General features: G+C 45.0%; 1 pseudogene; it reads left to right on the top strand.

The window, feature by feature from the left end:
- Positions 1-275: 275 nt before the first annotated feature.
- Positions 276-16,257, top strand: LOC146194980 (uncharacterized; annotated as a pseudogene).
- The last annotated feature ends 1,554 nt before the right edge of the window (positions 16,258-17,811 follow it).

Genomic DNA, 17,811 nt, shown 5'->3' on the forward strand with positions numbered 1-17,811 from the left:
ACTGTCCTGAGCCTTACTGCCAATGAGGCATCAAGTATGGGGACGCCGATAGAGCTTTGCATCGCAGCTGCGACCTCTGCGAGCCCAACGACAAGCACTGGACCAGGCGTCAACTTGATCCCCATAGGCTGCACCTGGAATGAGCACCTGACCCAAGAGCAACGTGGACGTCACGTACAATATGGAACAGAGCTCAGGCAACTACTCGAGCACCAAACTTCCTAGCAGGCTATGGATGGGCAACAAAAAGTCACAATTGATACTTCGCAGCGGACATGCCGGCCAATGAAACTACCTCGGCTGCCAGTCTGCGCACGACCGGCGAAGAGGGTAAGGGCTGCCCCTTATAAGCCGGTTTCTATTTATCCAACCTCATATTGCAGCACTCCTCCAGAGTACACATCAGACCTACAGTGCGGTTTGACATCGCAAAAATGTGAACCAAAGCTGTATAACGCGTGGTGGACACAGCACTTGGTACAACATGGTACCAGGGATTTGTTAGCCACAAGACATCTAACAGCATCACAGTGCACTTAGGTACTCTTCAGGACGCACAAAAAATGTACACAGTGACACACATTCCAGTAACGTCGGAGGAGTATCTACCAATAGAAAGATATTTTACGTCAGGTCACAACATTTTGCGATGTTTCGTCTAGGACCTAGACTTATGTGATACCCCGTAACGGTGGTAAAGACGTCGTATCAGGAACACATACTGTGTTGGCCGCACTTCAAATGGAAAACAGGCATACATTACAGGCATACATGGTCACATTAAAGGGACCAGATTCTCTTCTGGATCAATCCTACTACAACGGCTGCATAGTGTGCCGAAAAACGTACGAACCTAATCTGGTTTCTTGTTACAGGTGCTATGAAGAAGGACATTTGCAAACATTCTGCCCAAACGCAGTTAGCCAATACTGCGTAAATTAATTGGGTGTGCAAAATTTAACTTTGGAATATTTTGGATTGGATTGGATTGGTAGTGAGGTTTCTCTTTTTACCAGGTGGACCAGAAAGGTCCTAGCCAAGTCAATTCCCTACTGTGAAGAAGTCTGTCCCGCCGTGGCGCAACACCAGCAATGCTATTTACCTAGTACACCTTATCCAGTTCTCAAGGCGCAGTTTGGTTGCCTCCACAGCCCTCTCATCCAGCTCTGTCGCATCATTATCCACCGCAGCGTTTTCTTGCGGCAAATCTAATGATCATAATATCGCTTCCTCTCAGTACCTGACTAAAAATCGAGAGGTGGAGCTGGCAAGAGCAGGCTGACGGAAACTGTTTGCACCAGTAGTTGTTAAAAACAGATTTGCTGCATTGTCGTATGATGATGGGACACAAGAGGAAGAGCCTACCAAGCCGGATGACCAGCACTCTGCATCATTTGTTTCAGCACTGAAGTCTAGGCGGCGCACAAAACGCAGGGCACCTGCAATCACTGCTGTTGAATTTTTCAGAACTTGAGGAGTGCAAAAGTTAGCAGCATTGAATAGGCAAAACAAACTGAGATGCTTATAGCTAGAATTGCACAGTTGCGTCAGAAGAAGCGCGTATAGTCGAACGGCGAAAGGAAAGTTCGCAAAAGCAGGAGGCGCCAGCGCCTAGTACGGCAGCAAGGTCATTGGATGTGCTGAAATGTAAGCCTACCGCGAGCATAACACTATAGGAATCGGTGCAAGAAACACTTACGCAACTGACGCAACTCATTCAAAGTATTTAATATCATGAAATAGTTATAGCCGGAATAATCGGCAAGAGATTACACAACCATATTTGGGACCACAGCGCGGAACAGGACGCAATACAAGAGAACGAAGGTAGACAGGACGGAGCGCTGAACTGACAACTTTTATTTCAAAAGAAAGAAGGTGACCCGTATTTAAGCTGTGCCTATCAGAACACGTGATCAATGCAGGGAGCAAAACACTGCTAAAAAACCTTTCTTGAAGAAAGAATTGGCCAAAGACAACAAAAATGTTATGAGGGATAAGCTCTGATAAATAATTTCTGCTGCATGAAAGTTATCTCCAGTGCCGATAACCAGAAAAAAGAGATGAACATTTAAAAGCAAAAAACAGCAATGTTTCTACAAACAAGAATGTGAGCATGGCACTAACCGCATTAAAAAGAGGTAAACAGGTTTTGAATGCTAGAAATAAAAACATTGACAGGACTGTGAGCATGACGATAACAGGATAAAAGCCCAAGAAAAAACACGGCCAAAAAAGATCGTCAATGATAAACGACTTCAAACACAACCAAAAAGCGGTGAAAGTTTTGGAAATCTGTTAAAATCTCTACTATCTTGAGAGAAAGCCTACTTCTTTTTCTGACAGTATAATTGAAGGCATGCTTACGCACTGATCATTCATCCTTTCAATGCTGGCAGCTTCCATAATCTCACGTGTTAGCTTATAGACATGTCTCCCTATCACTGAGGTTTTTTCGAATTCTGGTAAGCATCTTGATTGTTCACAGTCCCTACAGTGAATGCCCAGATGGCGCGGCTTTTGAACGGTTACACTGTATTTGTGTTCTTTCAATCTCTCGTTTAAGCAGCGACCCGTCTGACCAATGTACTTTTTGCCGCAAGACAGAGGAATGGAATAAATAACCGACTTAGAACACTGAACAAAGGGCTGCTGGTGGCGAGTGGTGCAAATGTTCCTTACTTTTGTAGGTTTATTTACACAATTGCAGAGACGCGTTAAACGCTCAGGGGCACTGAAAACTACTTCTACACCAACTTTTTTTCAAAATTTTCTCAGGTTGTAGGAAATTTGATGTTTGTATGGCAGAACAACCAAATTCTTTATGCGCATCTGCTGTCTTTCAGCTAAAGGTCTTTTTGACTTATTCAGCATACCTTCAGCGACAGAGGCCAACAGCTTAGGAGGGTAGCCTGCTTGTTCCAATCTGGCTGTCTGCCTTAAGAAACTTTCTTCAATGCAGTGAATGCAAGATTTTGTGAGAATCTTTTTGAAAACAGCTTGAAGAATATTCCTTTTTACAAGCTTGCGCGCCGTGTTTCGGCGCGAAACACGGCGCGCAATCTGCTTCACTCACCGCAGCGGCTGGGGCACATGCTATCGCTAGATATCAAAGCGTCACCTGGCGCTGGTTTCGATCTGCGTCTGCTGAGCGCAAGGTAGGAGGAGTAAGGGTACAGAGAAGACTGCGAGGGTAACTGGAGCGGACGGGCGCCGTTAGAAGGCACAGAATGCAGTTTTGCCACGCTCTCCCACGTCCCGCAATATTGTGATCGTGACAGTACGTTTTTCGGACGCGTCTAATTGGGATAAGGTGCGTCCGTACGTCACCTATCCCTATAACACAGTGTCTCAGGCAACGATTGGATTTTCCCCATTATTTCTCCTATACGGTGGTGAGCCTTCCTGTCTACTGGACACCGTACTTCCTTACCACCCCGACAGTTCAGAGTACACTTCTCTTTCTGCTGTTGCCCGTAATGCTGAGCAGTGCCGTCAGTTGGCTCGCTCATTCACGTCGGACATTCAGATCTTCGCCGACATGTGAGCGATAACGGAACACCCGCTGCTGACTTTCCTCTCTGCAAATTCTCTGCAAAGTATAATGGCGCTTATCGCGTATTAGAGCGTACTTCACCAGTTAACTATGTCATGGAGCCGGCAACGCCTTCTTCAAGCCACCGTCGACGCGGGCGAGAAGTTGTTCACGTCAGTCGACATAAGTCGTAATCCGATCCCCTCGTGATACCCTCGCCCTAAGTCGCCAGGATGGCTCCCTGTTTCCGCCGGGGCAATTGTAAGAGGGAAGATGGTACAGCGCCGATGCTAACGACGATGAAGACGCCGATCGGCTGGCGAGCGCACTGAGGGCTCGGACTGTCTTGTTCGGACGATATTGTGCTTCGCTCTACGATCGTCTTGTGTCACCGGTCGCTGTCTTCAGTCCTTCGAATAGCCCCAAATAAAACCCTCTTCAATATATATATATATATATATATATATATATATATATATATATATATATGTGTGAAGCAAAGAAGCCAACAGTCGGCGAGGCCAAGGAAAGCGTTGGGGATGGTACTTTTATGCCTTTTTCTTTCAATGTTTGCTTAGATAATCGCAGAAATTAGTAATGTAATGTGTTTACGGGAAAGATAATTAAACACAAAGTAGAAGAAAAAAAAAACGTGCCGATGGTGGGAACCGAACCCACGACCTCCGAATAACGCGTCCGGTGCTCTTTCAACTCAGCTACATCGGCCGCTGTCCCCCCTGCTACTTGCTTGGGTATTTATGTTCTCTGTATACGAACCTTGAGAGTGTTCACCAGCGCCATCCTCAGCCATAGCGGCTGACGTAGAACGTCCTTTGTTACCGCCAGCGTCACGTAGAACGTGATAAATATATATATATATATATATATATATATATATATATATATATATATATATATATATATGGTTGAGGGTGGCGCTAGTGAATTCTCTCAAGGTTCGGATGCAGACAACATTAATACCCAAGAAAGTAGCAGGGGGGACAGAGGCCGATCAAGCTCAGTTGGAAGAGCACCGGACGCGATATTCAGAGGTTGTGGGTTGGGTTCCCACCATCGGCACGTTGTTTTTCCTTTTGTTTTCTTTTTAATTATCGTTCCCCTAGACCGATTATATTACTAATTTATGTGATTATCGAAGTAAAAGTAAAAAAAAGGACAAAATACAATCCTCAATGCTTTCCTTGGCCTCGCCGGCTGTTGGCTTCTTTCCTTCATGTATTATAACGAGCACCCTCATTTCCCCTTCATTTACCTGCTTATAGCTTACGGGGGTCTCGGTTCTGGCAGTCATGAAGCCATAGGTAGCGTAAGAGGGTTCTAGCACTGCTTTCGCCCTCGCTCTTGGTCACGTTCTACGTGACGCTGGCGGTAACACAGCACGTTCCACGTCCACCGCTATGGTTGAGTGTGGCGCTGGTGAACACTCTCAAGGTTCGGATGCAGACCATATTAATACCCAAGAAAGTAGTAGGGGGGACAGCGGCCGATGTAGCTCAGTTATAAGAGCCCTGGACGCGATATTCGGAGGTCGTGGGTTCGGTTCCCACCATCGGCACGTTGTTTTTCCTTCTACTTTGTGTTTAAATATCTTTCTGCTGAACAGATTGCATTACTAATTTATGTGATTATCGAAGTAAGAATTTAAAAAAAGACATAAACATCAATACCCAATGCTTTCCTTAGCCTCGCCTACTTTTCGCTTCTTTCCTTCATGTATTATAACGAGTACTCTCATTTCCCCTTCATTTATCTTCTTGTAGCTTACGGTGGTCTCGGTTCTGGCAGTCTTGAAGCCAAAGGTAGCGTAAGAGGGTTCTAGCAAACTTTCGCCCTTGCTCGTGATCACGTTCTACGTGACGGTTCTTCACACTTTCATGTTTCTTCACACTGCAGTCTTTCCAAACGGGTGTTATTCCTTTTGCCGGCGCATAATACGGCGTCGAGTTATTTTTTTTTCTTGTCGTTTTTGTTTGATATAGTTCTGCTTACGCTTTGTATACTTATCTTATTTCTTTATTTTCTTTTACTCTATGAGATTATATTATTTTCTTTCTTTTTATTTTTGATGTAACCTTTTTGTTTTTTTCCCCGTGACCCGCACTTATATTTTTCATATATGTTATTTTACCGCTGTTTTTGTGTTTGACTTTCATGTTTGTGCCCCACTCCCCTCTGCAATGTCCTCGGGCCCTGAGGGTAATGAAATAAATTAATAAATGTAGAAGAAGAAATGATCAAGGGCAGGACATGAGGACGATGATGATGATTACAAAGGCGTCGCGGTGACCATTAATAATGTTGATTGCTGAGCTAGTTCGGTATGCGGTTATTTAATGATGTCGAGACAACGTTGTAGGAGCCAGGCAGGTGCAAGGCAATCGCCTACAGCGCTTTGTCAACAGGTGAGCTCAAATTGCTTGAAAGCTCATGCTCTGCTTGAAGGTATCTGCTCTTTCACAGTTAACCTAAATCGAACCGTAAAATCTCAGGTAACTGCGTAATTATTCACACCGAGGCCCCATTTATCCCGCCTTACACTAACTGATTGCACCATTGTCAGAAATGAGTGAACAGAAAAACTGATTGTATCTAAACTTGTGAAATGGCATAAAAAAGTCTATATTTCTTGGTATTTTTGGAATTCAAAGCAATGGTAGTAAAAAAAAATGTACTCTTTTCTTGTACCTAATCACTTTGATTACAAAATTCCAATGAGCCGTGTGACACGCCCCAATTAACATATTCAAATCAAAATGCGAGAGCTACGTGTCTATACATTATGACGCTTTATAGACATATAGATATGGTATTTTTTGGCTTCTTTGAAGAATTTTGTTCATTAACTCCGTATAGATACGCTAGGAGAGATTTCTACTACGCTGAAAGCTTGAATTTTAGGGTAACCTTATTTTCAATATCACAAATGAACAAAAACAGTATATCTATGTCCCTCCAACATGCTGCGCCATAGGCAGTATAACTCGGAGCAGACAGTTCTCTCGTGAACGAACGGTAGATTACCAAAGCGCGCATCAGATGGCAGGCGACATCAGAAAAGCGGTCAAAGTTTGGGGAATTAATATTACCAAAGACGACAGGTGACATTCTTACCACTCGGTCAGCGCTGCTAGCGATTGCGCAAAAAGAGTTGTCATTATAGCGTTTGGGTCATTCTCTATTCCTGCCGAAAAAAAAAACAAGCTGGCACATAGACGACATTAGTTTCCGACCGAGTGACAACATTAAAGGACGAAAGGAAGGTGTTCTTTAAAATAGGGTCTTGCAAGCCGGGTTTTCGTGGTACGCTGTTTCATTATTCAATGCCGTTAGGGAGAACTTTAGAGTAACAACAACATAACTTTTAATAGTCCAAACTGCACTCATTATGACACGGAGCGTAGTAAATAGTGAGCTGAGCCTTCGAGGCTCCGCTCATTTTCCCATTACCGCTGATGGGTACCTAGGTTTTGCTCTATTAGGGATTTCCCATCCGTCCCTGCTTCTTGTGCTTTTTGTATTTTGGTTAATAATAAGCATCTTCAAGAAGGCATACAAGTAAAGTGTAAAATTTTATCTCCTCATTTCAGAAATCCCAGATATAGCAGAACCTAGGTACCCATCAGCTGTCATGGGGAAATTGAGCGGAACCTCGAAGGTTCAGCTCACTATTTATTACGCTGCTGAGATCGGAAAGGCTATATATAGCCTCTCCGATCCTATACTGTGGCCGCAACACACGGTACAACACGCGCCCCTCTTACAGCCTGTGCTGTCGAGGCCGTGACTCGTGCCGTACAGTGGAATATTCCTTTCCTTGGCGCGTGCTTGTAGCAGTGCTGTATAAAATTAAAATTGCTTTACAGGTAATCAAAGGCGCTGTATCTCACCTTCTCCGGCTAGTATAAGATTGGACGGTACACCATCGCTCATCTTGTAGTTGTTGAGACGGCAGGCAAAAGTAAAGAAAGTGCACGGGCCTACTAGTGGCTCCGCAGAATCTTACGGACAGAGGAGAATATAAAGAAGGAAAGGAAAAGAAATGGGAGAAAGACCCGCGTCGCCAGCGCCGTCGTCCGATCGAAGGCCGAACGCTAATCCTGTCGCATGGTGTTAATTGGCGCACTTTCGATGCAGTGCAAATTGAATGGTGCGATTTGTGGTACTGTGTATCGCCCGGCGTTCTCATAGCCACGTGACATTTGGACGCAAGCCGCAATCGCCTGAAGACGACGGCGTCGAAGTTTCTAGGTTTTTTTGTGCCACCGCTCTTTCCGCACGCCGTCATAGCACCGCCACCCTCCCCCATGACGTCACATTGTTGCTAGGAAGCGCCATGATGTCATTACGTTGGTTTCCATGGCAACAGCGTTGGTTTGACGGTAGACAAAGAGATCCAACAGTCGTTTCTCACGTGCCCTTAAAAGGCCTTCGATCGCGTGTCCCATGATGTTCTTTTCATCGGGCTGATTCTAGTAGCCTAGCGTAATAGTGGAGGCCGCACTAATCGCGTGCGCTAATTGCACAACGAGCATCATTGTTTATGGAGAGCTGCACTGAAAGCCTCCTTGTGCGATCCTCCGTGAGGCAGAAATGGCCATTGGGCCCCTATTGTTGGCCCTGTACCTCGAGATTCTGTTTGGAGATCCTCTATTCTGACCGAATAATCGGCTTCAGGTTACTCTCAGCGCACGTGAAAATCTTGACCTACGGTGACGAGGTAGTAGTTTTTTGTTCAAATAAAGAGAGCATTTGTTAGGCTACGGCAATGGTAGAAAAGTTTTACGAGTTATCGGGTGTGAGACGCCAGACTACTACTCCCGACTTAGGTGGCCCACTCTACTCACTCATACTTTCGCGTGGCACTGCACCCTTATAATGTCCAGAGTCACACTTGAATGATGAAGTACTAAAGGCAAAGGAAAATGCCAATGCATGCATGGGGAGAGAGTTTAAATGTTATGATATTGTAGCAATCCTGAAGAGTAAAACACATAGATGAAGAAAGGAAAAAGGAAGTTGAGAAAGACGAGGAGACTCTCGTGCCCGTGGCCAGACTCGCAGCCATTCACCAGCTGAGTTCTCTGCCTCCTATACCTGTGAAGCGCTCCGACGTCAAACCCCCGTCTTAACAACTTGGTTGAGGTGCTGGGTACGAATACCCTCAGGACGCATCCTCAATCGCTGGAGCCTCGCCGGAGCTGTCGTCTCGCTGGTTTTCCCCATATTCCTCTGAAAACGCAGCAGACAAATGAGCAGTCTCGATCATCAAAGCGAAGCATTCTGTCCCCGTCTGGTGATGTACCACCCACTGCCTCAAGTACGACGCTACCGCTTCGAGAGCCTTGTTCTTTTACCGGTCAAGCAGGGGAAGATGTTGATGAGTGGCTGCACTCTCTTTGAACGTGTGAGCTGCTTCAACCGCTGGGATTCGGTGACGAAACTAGCGAATGTGATATTCTTCCTAACGCAAACCGCCTTGATGTGGTACGAGAACCACGAAGACTCTCTGACCACTTGGGAGGGCTTTGTGGAAGCTATCAAAGAATGTTTTGCCGATCTGACTGCAAAGAGGAGGCAGGCTGAGCAGACACTTTCTCAGAGAGCCCAGACAGCAGGCGAGCCTTGCACAACGTACATCGAGGCAGTACTGAAATTATGCAAGACCGTCGACAGTTGGATGACCGAGGAAGACAAGGTAGGCCATCTACTCAAGGGCATTGCGGAAGACGTCTACCACTTCCTCATTGCCAAAGACAACTTGAGTTCAGTCACCGACGTTATTCGACACTGCCGAACATTCGAGGCCCTCAAGACACGCCGCATTACACCGAGGTTTGGGCGACTGGCAAATGTCACTACCATGGCCAGCGTCGAAGACTCTCCATCCCCAAGTCTCCTGTGCGCCATTCGTCAAATCGTAAGGGATGAAATTTCACGACGTGCGCTGCTTGCCTGGCCGCCCTCTGGCTTCGCGGAGGAAGCATACGCTTTTCCAACCCATGCACGTACGTGCCCACCAACGCCTAGCTATACACCAGCCAATGATACCGACTTCGCCTTCCGGGACGACCTGGACACCCGGCGACAAAGGCCCTACCAGATTTACCGGCAATTCTCTCATCAGCGCAGAGACACTCGTTCCTACTCAAACCGTACACCGCGCCTACCACGGGAAAGCTACGTCGATCCGGAGCCTACATTTCAATATCCGTCGCGTCCTACCTCGCAAGAGTCCACTGAAGCGCAGCTGCTTGATCGCCCTATGCCCGTGTGCTACCGGTGTGGTGTCGCGGGTCACCTTTCCCGCTACTGCAATTGACGCACACAGTTCAGGAATCCTCCGACGGCATCGAACCGACGAACCGTACTGCCCTACATCGACAGCTATCGGCCCGAACGTCCATCCCGAAGGGGCCGTATTCAAAACGAAGGACTCCGCAGCCATTCTCCAGCGTCTGACTGTAGTGTGACACCGCCTCCGTCATTTCGTGTGCGCCGTTCTCCGTCACCACGGCGCCGATCTCCACCACCAACGCAGGAAAACTAGCCAGCGCGGCCAATGGAGGTGAGGTCGCTGAACAATGTGCGCTGCTACTCTATATTGCTCCGTCTGTGTGCATGTTACAGAACAAGGTTAATGTGCTTGTTGATGGTTTACCTACGATGGCGTTGGTAGACAGTGGTGCTACTGTCTCGGTAATGAGTTTAGACTAAGAACCTTTTGAAGAACAAAGTTATGTTTGTTTGGGACAAAACGGCTAATTTGTGTGGAGTAAGAGGAGAGTTATTGTGTCCGGTTGAGGTATGCAGCGTTAAAGTTTCGTTGGGGGGTACAGTATTTCCCGCGGAATTTGCAGTACTGCCCCGATCAACACACGATATAATCTTGGGAATTGACTTCCTGCGTATATGCGGCGCTACAGTTGATTTTCGAAAGGGAGAGCTAGGTGTTAGTGGTTCTCTTCCTCTCGAACTTTTGGAACAGATGTCAAATTATGAAGATGTTTTGTGTGTCTGTAATGAAATCGTCGTACCGCCACATTCTGCAGTGTGCGTTCAGGTGTCCTGCTCCCGTCCTATTAATGACGCTTTTGAGGTTACTGTGGCACCTCTTAATTTACAGTGCGTAAATAAATATGTATTAGTGCCGCATTGTTTGGTTTGCGTGAAAGAGGCCCGTACCGGACTGTGGACTATAAATTGCTCGCCAGAACCGGTTGCTTTTCCAGCGGGCTCTAAATTAGCTTCATGTAGCACAGCTCTCCCGAATTATGTGACTCTCCTTACTTCTTCCCTTGATAACCCCGCCACTAACTCACCTGCTGATGAGAAGCTTCTTACGAAGATCAGCGCATCGTTGAACACCTCAAACCGACAGATGTTAAATAACCTCTTGCCCCAGCACATGCTCATCTTTGATTTCGCGCAATCCGACGGCTCTCGGCGTTTTCCGCTGTCGCGCGCACGCCACAGGATTAACACTGGATCTGCCCATCCGATCCACCAGAAGCCGTACCGCGTGTCGCCGTCAGAGCGCAAGGTGATCACCGAGCAAGTTAAAGACATTTTCAACAGGGGCGTAATTGAGGAGTCCTCCAGTCCTTGGACTGGAGGACTCTTAGTAAGGAGTAAGGAGCCAGTAAGACTCCTCACAGTCTCTAACTCTCGTTTCCAAGGCATGGTGTGTTCTGAAAGCTGAGTTTCTCGTGGACGAATATGAGAACATTCATCGGGTCTTTATTGTATTTATTTGTGTATCGACCTTAGAAACGACCAGCAGAAGAAACTTGCTCCTGCACATTGTTTCTTCCAGTCCTTGTACTCGAGGACTCCTCACTGTATCGAATTCTCGTTTCCGAGGCATGGTGTGTTCTGAAAGCTGAGTTTCTCGTGGACGAATATGAAAATATTCATCGGGTCTTTGTTGTATTTATTTGTGTATCGACCTTAGAAACGACCAGCAGAAAAAACTTGTTCCTGCACATTGTTTCTTCCAGTCCTTGGACTGGAGGACTCCTCACTGTCTCTAATTCTAGTTTCAAAGGCATGGTGTGTTCTGAAAGCTGCGTTTCTCGTCGACGAATATGAAAACATTCATCGGGTCTTTGTGGTATTTATTTGTGCATCCACCTTAGAAACGACCATCAGAAGAAACTTGTTCTTGCACATTGTTTCTTGCCCCGCCAGGGTGGTGCACTGGTAAGACGCCCGACTACTGTCCGGAGTTCCCGGATTCGAACCTGACCACGGCGGCTGCGTTTCGATGGAGGCGAAACGAAGTGGCGTCCGTGTGCTGTGCGATGTCAGCGCACGTTAAAGATCCCCAGGTGGTCGAAATTACTCCGTAGCCCTCCACTACGGCTCTCCTTTCTCTCTTCCCACTTTCGCTCCCATCTTCCTCCATTCCCTTACGGCGCAGTTCAGGGGTCCACAGTGTAAGTGTGACAGATACTGCGCCTTTCTCTTCCTTTGAACCAATCATCACCAACATTGTTTCTTGTTCCTGCATCATGGCGTTGCACATTTATTTGTCAGACAAATCGTGTCTGGATTTTATGTTTCTTCGGCATCAGAAAGCAGTAGTTCTTCGCACAGTTACGGAAGTTCGCATATGTCGATTGCAACCAGGAATTATTGTATATTCGGTAGATGAAATGAAGGGTGCTTTGAGAGGTTTTTGCGTTTAGATGCACTGGCATGTATGAAGTTACAGGTAGGATTTTCCATACAGTAACTATCCAATATCTACTAGAAGCAATGATTCCAATATTTACTAGAAGCAATGATTCCTGTACCCATTTATCGGTTGTCAAGCTTTGGTCCCCATGAACATATTTGCTTTAAAACACCAAACGAATGCCAATACAATCTTTTGAAAAAACGTTCTTCTTTAAACTTCACACAAGTACACTATCATATATAATATGATTGCACGAGAAATGCCTGATTGTTCCTTGGTCGACAACTGCCTTTTTATGTACACAATCCTAAAGTATTGATTATGAGATTTTAGACTTCAGGGAAGCAATTTTCTTGTGGGATGTGCTCAAAATAACAGAAACAAAGATCTAACAATAAATCCATATGGCACACGATTTTTGTCTGTAGGAAAACCGGAATTCCCTTATGCCATTATCATGCTTCTTGGCCTCCATAGCTTACGAAAAACATGGACACAATTCAACACTGCAGGTGTTGTTGCCATGCCTGTGAGCGAGAATTTCATTGGAGCTTTCGTACGCCTAAGAATGGTGTATTGCGCGCTGCATTACCAGCGAAGCAGATAAACATTGCTTATGAATTGATAAAGTTGAAAAAAATAATATCTCGTGTCAGTGGAAGTGTGGTGGACACTTATTATCTCTTAGGATCTCTTGCTGAAATGCAATGACGTAAAAAAAATACCTGGCGTGGTTTATTCGGTTAGCGCACTCGCCTGTTGACAGGAGGGTTAGGAGTTCGATTCCCGGTGGAGGGTGATTTCATTTCTTATATATTAAACATAACCCCGTGACACAACCTGCCTCACCTATAAAGTGGAAGTTAAGGGATCGCCCGCCTCACATATAGAGCGGAATTTACAGTATCTCCCCACTTCTCAGAGCAAGCTTCGACATGACGTTCGGGGCCGCGACCGCGCGTCCTTGACGTGGCAACAGCGCAGCCAGCCAAGAGTATAAAAAGCCTTACCGCAGCACGCCCGCGACAGTGAGCTGTGGGATTAATAAGTCTTCTGGGCCTCTATCGCGACCGCTCGCGCTGGGAAAGCGTCTTGTTTGTCACCGAGCCCCGATTAAATCATCGTTTATCTCATCTTTACGGCCACCGCTACCGATCAACTCTGCCACTTCGACGCCTCATCTAACAAGAAAGCCGTGAGAATTCTTTTTGCCAGAAACTGTTGGTGAATTGAATATTATTTTCGCCTCTGTTTAAACATTGATCTGACTTAGTAATTTTTTGGTATGTTTTCTGTGTAACTCTTGCCCTACTTATTATATCTGGAATACTTGTTTTGATATTCTTAGTGTTCTTTTACCACAGTGCTTGTTCATTGCGTTTTGAAGGTATCATGAAGGTATCAATACCTTTATTTTAAAAGCTGCCACCCGCGCCACTGCAAAACATCAATTCCATACTCTCAGGCAATAAGATTCAAACGAATCTGCTCACGCTCAAAAGATTTCGAGGAAAATTCCAACCGTATGCGGGAGGTTCTGAAACACCAGCACAATCCGCCAACTAATATTGATGATGCCATCCAAAAAGCGGGATTAATTGATCGCAATGGAACATTTGGGGAAGACCGGCCGGCAGCACAAAATGAACACCGCTCTAACCTGGTCTTAACTTTCGCAGACAACCTTCCGAACATCAACAAAATACTAAAAAAACACTTTAACATCATCGAACAAAGTGATCGCCTCTCCAAAATTTTTTCTGTGGTTCCGCGGGTTACATACAGACGACGAAAAAATTTACAAAATTATGTAGTACACTCTACTATCGATAAAGCAGATATTGTTGGTTGTATGCCGTGCGGAAAAAATAGGTGTCAAGTTTGCAAACACATGCACACAACGACCACGGCAAAGAGCACACACTCTGAATTTAAACACTCCATCCGCGGAAATTTGAATTGTGACTCCAGGAACGTGGTATATATGCTCGAGTGTGGCGAGTGTCAAATGCAATACATAGGGCAGACCGAGAACCCCTTCCGAATTCGTTTCAACAACCATCGCGCACACACCAAATCTCTCCCCCACCTTCCCCTGTCCAAACACCTGCAACAGAAAAGTCACAAATTCGAAAAACTTAAAGTTTTCCTGCTCCAGAGCGGCTTCCATAGCAACCGCGAACGGGAACAGCGAGAATCGTACTTTATATTTAAATTTAATGCCCTGCATGCCGGTATTAATGAGAGCCCTGGTATTCTTTCTCCACTTCAAAGTTCAGTTACCCCGTAAATTCCTTCCTCAAACACACCCAAAATGGCCAAGTTAAGCTTACTGCAGGTGGCCCAAAGGAATGTCAGCCTCCCCCACCATACACACAATGAAGGTCACACAATTCCTGCTTTTGTCGCCTGGGGTCATACCTATTACTGTGCTTCCTTCCATGTGCGTTTTTTTTTTCTTTTTTTTTCCCACCTGCACTTTCTTCCACTACTCCGCCTGCACCTGCTTTTTACCCCACCCGTCACTACAATGCCATTGTACTCTGCGCACCTGTCTCTCTTTCCACTCTTTGCTTATAAAACCTGCTCCCATTGCTTGCATTCACACTCCTGATGAAGGCCAGCTTCTGGTCGAAACGTCGAGTCTAATAAAATGTTTCTTTAAATGAAGCGTACCCTTCGCTCTATATATATATATATATATATATATATATATATATATATATATATATATATATATATATATATATATATATATATATATATATATATATTCAATTGTTTGTAAAAAAGTGACTTTCATGAACTTCTTCCTTAATCACACACCTACGCGCATACTTCACGGTTGACTGGCCTAACTTTACTTGTGTTCTCAAACCTCATAAAAGGACGACGGTAATCTTAAAGGGGATCCCGTACCTCTGTTGACCGTAACAGTGAGGGTTTGTGACACATCGGCGTCATTTCATACACAAGTTGGCCGTGACACTGCACGATTGGGGATGCACGGATCTGCATTCATAAGCTTATAGAGGTTTCGCATTTAAACATATACTAGCTATAAGCACCATTTCCAGGTTTCTTATGGTGTAGTACATGCTATCCACCAATTTAACGTAATATATAACTAGGCTAGAATAAGATGCATTAACTCATATTACCCTAATCTTTAAACGATATGAATGTATTTTTGTAAGAACAAAATTATCATGCTCACAAACCCTCTCCTAACATCATGAGGAGCTCAGTTAGGATTGATGATACTCGCGTTTTAAGTCATTTCTAGCATAAAATACAATAACAACACTTGTGACATCCCTTCATAAAGATACACATCCTAATGCAACTATTTTAGCTTAATGTTGGTTTTATGTCTTTGTTAGGTGAGATTCATAACAAGAATATTGCTCTTCTAGGTTATTATAATGTGCAGAAGTTTTCGACGAAGATCACTAGACCATATTGGTAAATAAATAAAATCTATTTTGCTCGAAATCTCTTAAACGTTTTCAGAGGTTACTTTACCTCTTCAATGTATCGTGGTGTCTAAAGTATGCACAGCGGTGCAAGTGCCTCGAAAGCGGAGTTACTATGTGCATCGTTGTAACTCATATCGAAAAGGTACGGATGGATTTGAAGGTAGTTTGTTCGTTTCTTAGAATTGAGATGTCCTTTATAGCATTCCAGGGTATGATGTATACACCTGTGCGTTCAGACACAACAAAATTGTCCTTTCAATTGACCACCTCTGCTTCCGTTTCTTCTTTCGAAGCCACGTGCTACAGTAATGAGTGAAAAAGTACTTTTGTGAGGTCATTAGCTTGTAAAACACCATTGCATGCCCCCAAAACATTACTGCCCATGCTACACTGATTAATTAAAGGTGGCCAGCAAGGCTTACATGAGACCAACATGAGAGAGCTCCACACTTTGTTCAATACACAAAGGCGTAATTTGCCACTGACGTTGCTAATTCAGGAGTGTGTTCAACTCTTACTTTCATGCAGGTTATCAAACATAATCCAGACAAAATGCATGCAACCTCTTTTCTTGATTTTTATTTTCTATCTTGTCCTCGTAGTCAACTTGTGCCATGCTATTGCTTGCGCGTGATGAAGTCGACAGGTGCCTTTCCTTCGTCAGCCTGTCATAAAATCTTTGCCGTACGCAACCGACTTGAGAGCGTAACGTACATCTTTCGGAATGTGAGGGCGGGCGCAGGTCTATAATAGAATGAAGGTAGAAGTGAGCAGCAATTCATACGTTGTCAGGGACACGCGCGATTTCAGATCAACACTTCCGCTTCAAGTCTTGCTGGAGACATTTGTATCAAACATAAAATAGCGCAGTTTCTTCTCGCATATAAGTTGTCGAGAAAACAAGGTCGCAGGAGATTAGACAAAATATTATTTGTTATATGTTATCATATCGAAAAAACACTAGTGCATTGGGGACATAGGAACAATACATCAAAGTCATCAAACGGCGAAATGCCTATAACAATACTCATATTCTTCAATGAACAAGAAAAACAAAAAATAAAATGGGAGCTTCCTACTACTTACCCTGAGAGCATCAATATATTTGCCCAAGTCTACATTGTACAACTTCACCAACTTCTGCAGGAAGATCGCAAGGCAACTTTGGTGAACCTAAATCAGGCATTGATCCTTCTCCCATTTGCGTCCCAAGGTCTCGATATGGATAAAGATAAATTGTTCAGAACAATGCAAACGACGCCGTACTGTCGTATTACCAATAAGGGTCAACCAACACGTAAAGGGGCAATGACCTGGCAGTTCCATGCATTGCTGTTTTATACTTCTGTGTAAATTATTCTACTGTACTGTCACAATTTTAGAGCCTAGCGTGCGGCGCCTATTACAAAAGCGCAACCGAAATACGAATCTGGAAATTTATCCCACCAAAAGCGACCGTCAATTTGAATTGGTCGTCTTATGTGACAAGAGTTAACGGATGGCGGAGCGTACACTGCAGTCCAGGCTGCAATATCAAGGGACGTTGTTACTGCACAAAAACTATATACGTAGAGTATGGTATGTTTTTTTCGGCATACTTAAGGCACAGTCACCGTTAGTTGTGGACTGCGCACTTAGGTTTTTTAACTTATCGACGCGAAAATCTGTATTTACAACGCCGACGACGCCAGCACGAACTGTTGCCTATCGCCCTAATGTAACGCTTTCGGACACGCGAAGCCGGCGGAACTGATCAGCGGAAGGTTGCCCGATCAGTTTTTGTCAGGTCAAAGGCAGAGCAAAACTTGACACTTGATGAGGTGAAGGCCTGAACAGCTGCGCTTGTCTGTAACTTAACCGTGTTAAAAAAAAGTAAAACATGCGGCTACAATTTATATGTTCCCACTGTTATGAGCAGACAAGCGCGCGGCTGAGGAGGAGGCGAGAAAAAGATGGCGACGGCGTAGACGTTCTTGCTTTCTGCGGGCAATGAAGCGCACTCGAATCGCCTTACGTTTGGCGATGACGGGACTGCAGCTGCTGCGGCGGACATGCTTTCGTGCCAAACTGAACATAGCCTTGCAAATGGGCTTCAC

Source organism: Amblyomma maculatum, chromosome 3 (assembly GCF_055883805.1).
Source record: "Amblyomma maculatum isolate TAMU_Amacu chromosome 3, ASM5588380v1, whole genome shotgun sequence".
NCBI lineage: Eukaryota > Metazoa > Arthropoda > Arachnida > Ixodida > Ixodidae > Amblyomma > Amblyomma maculatum.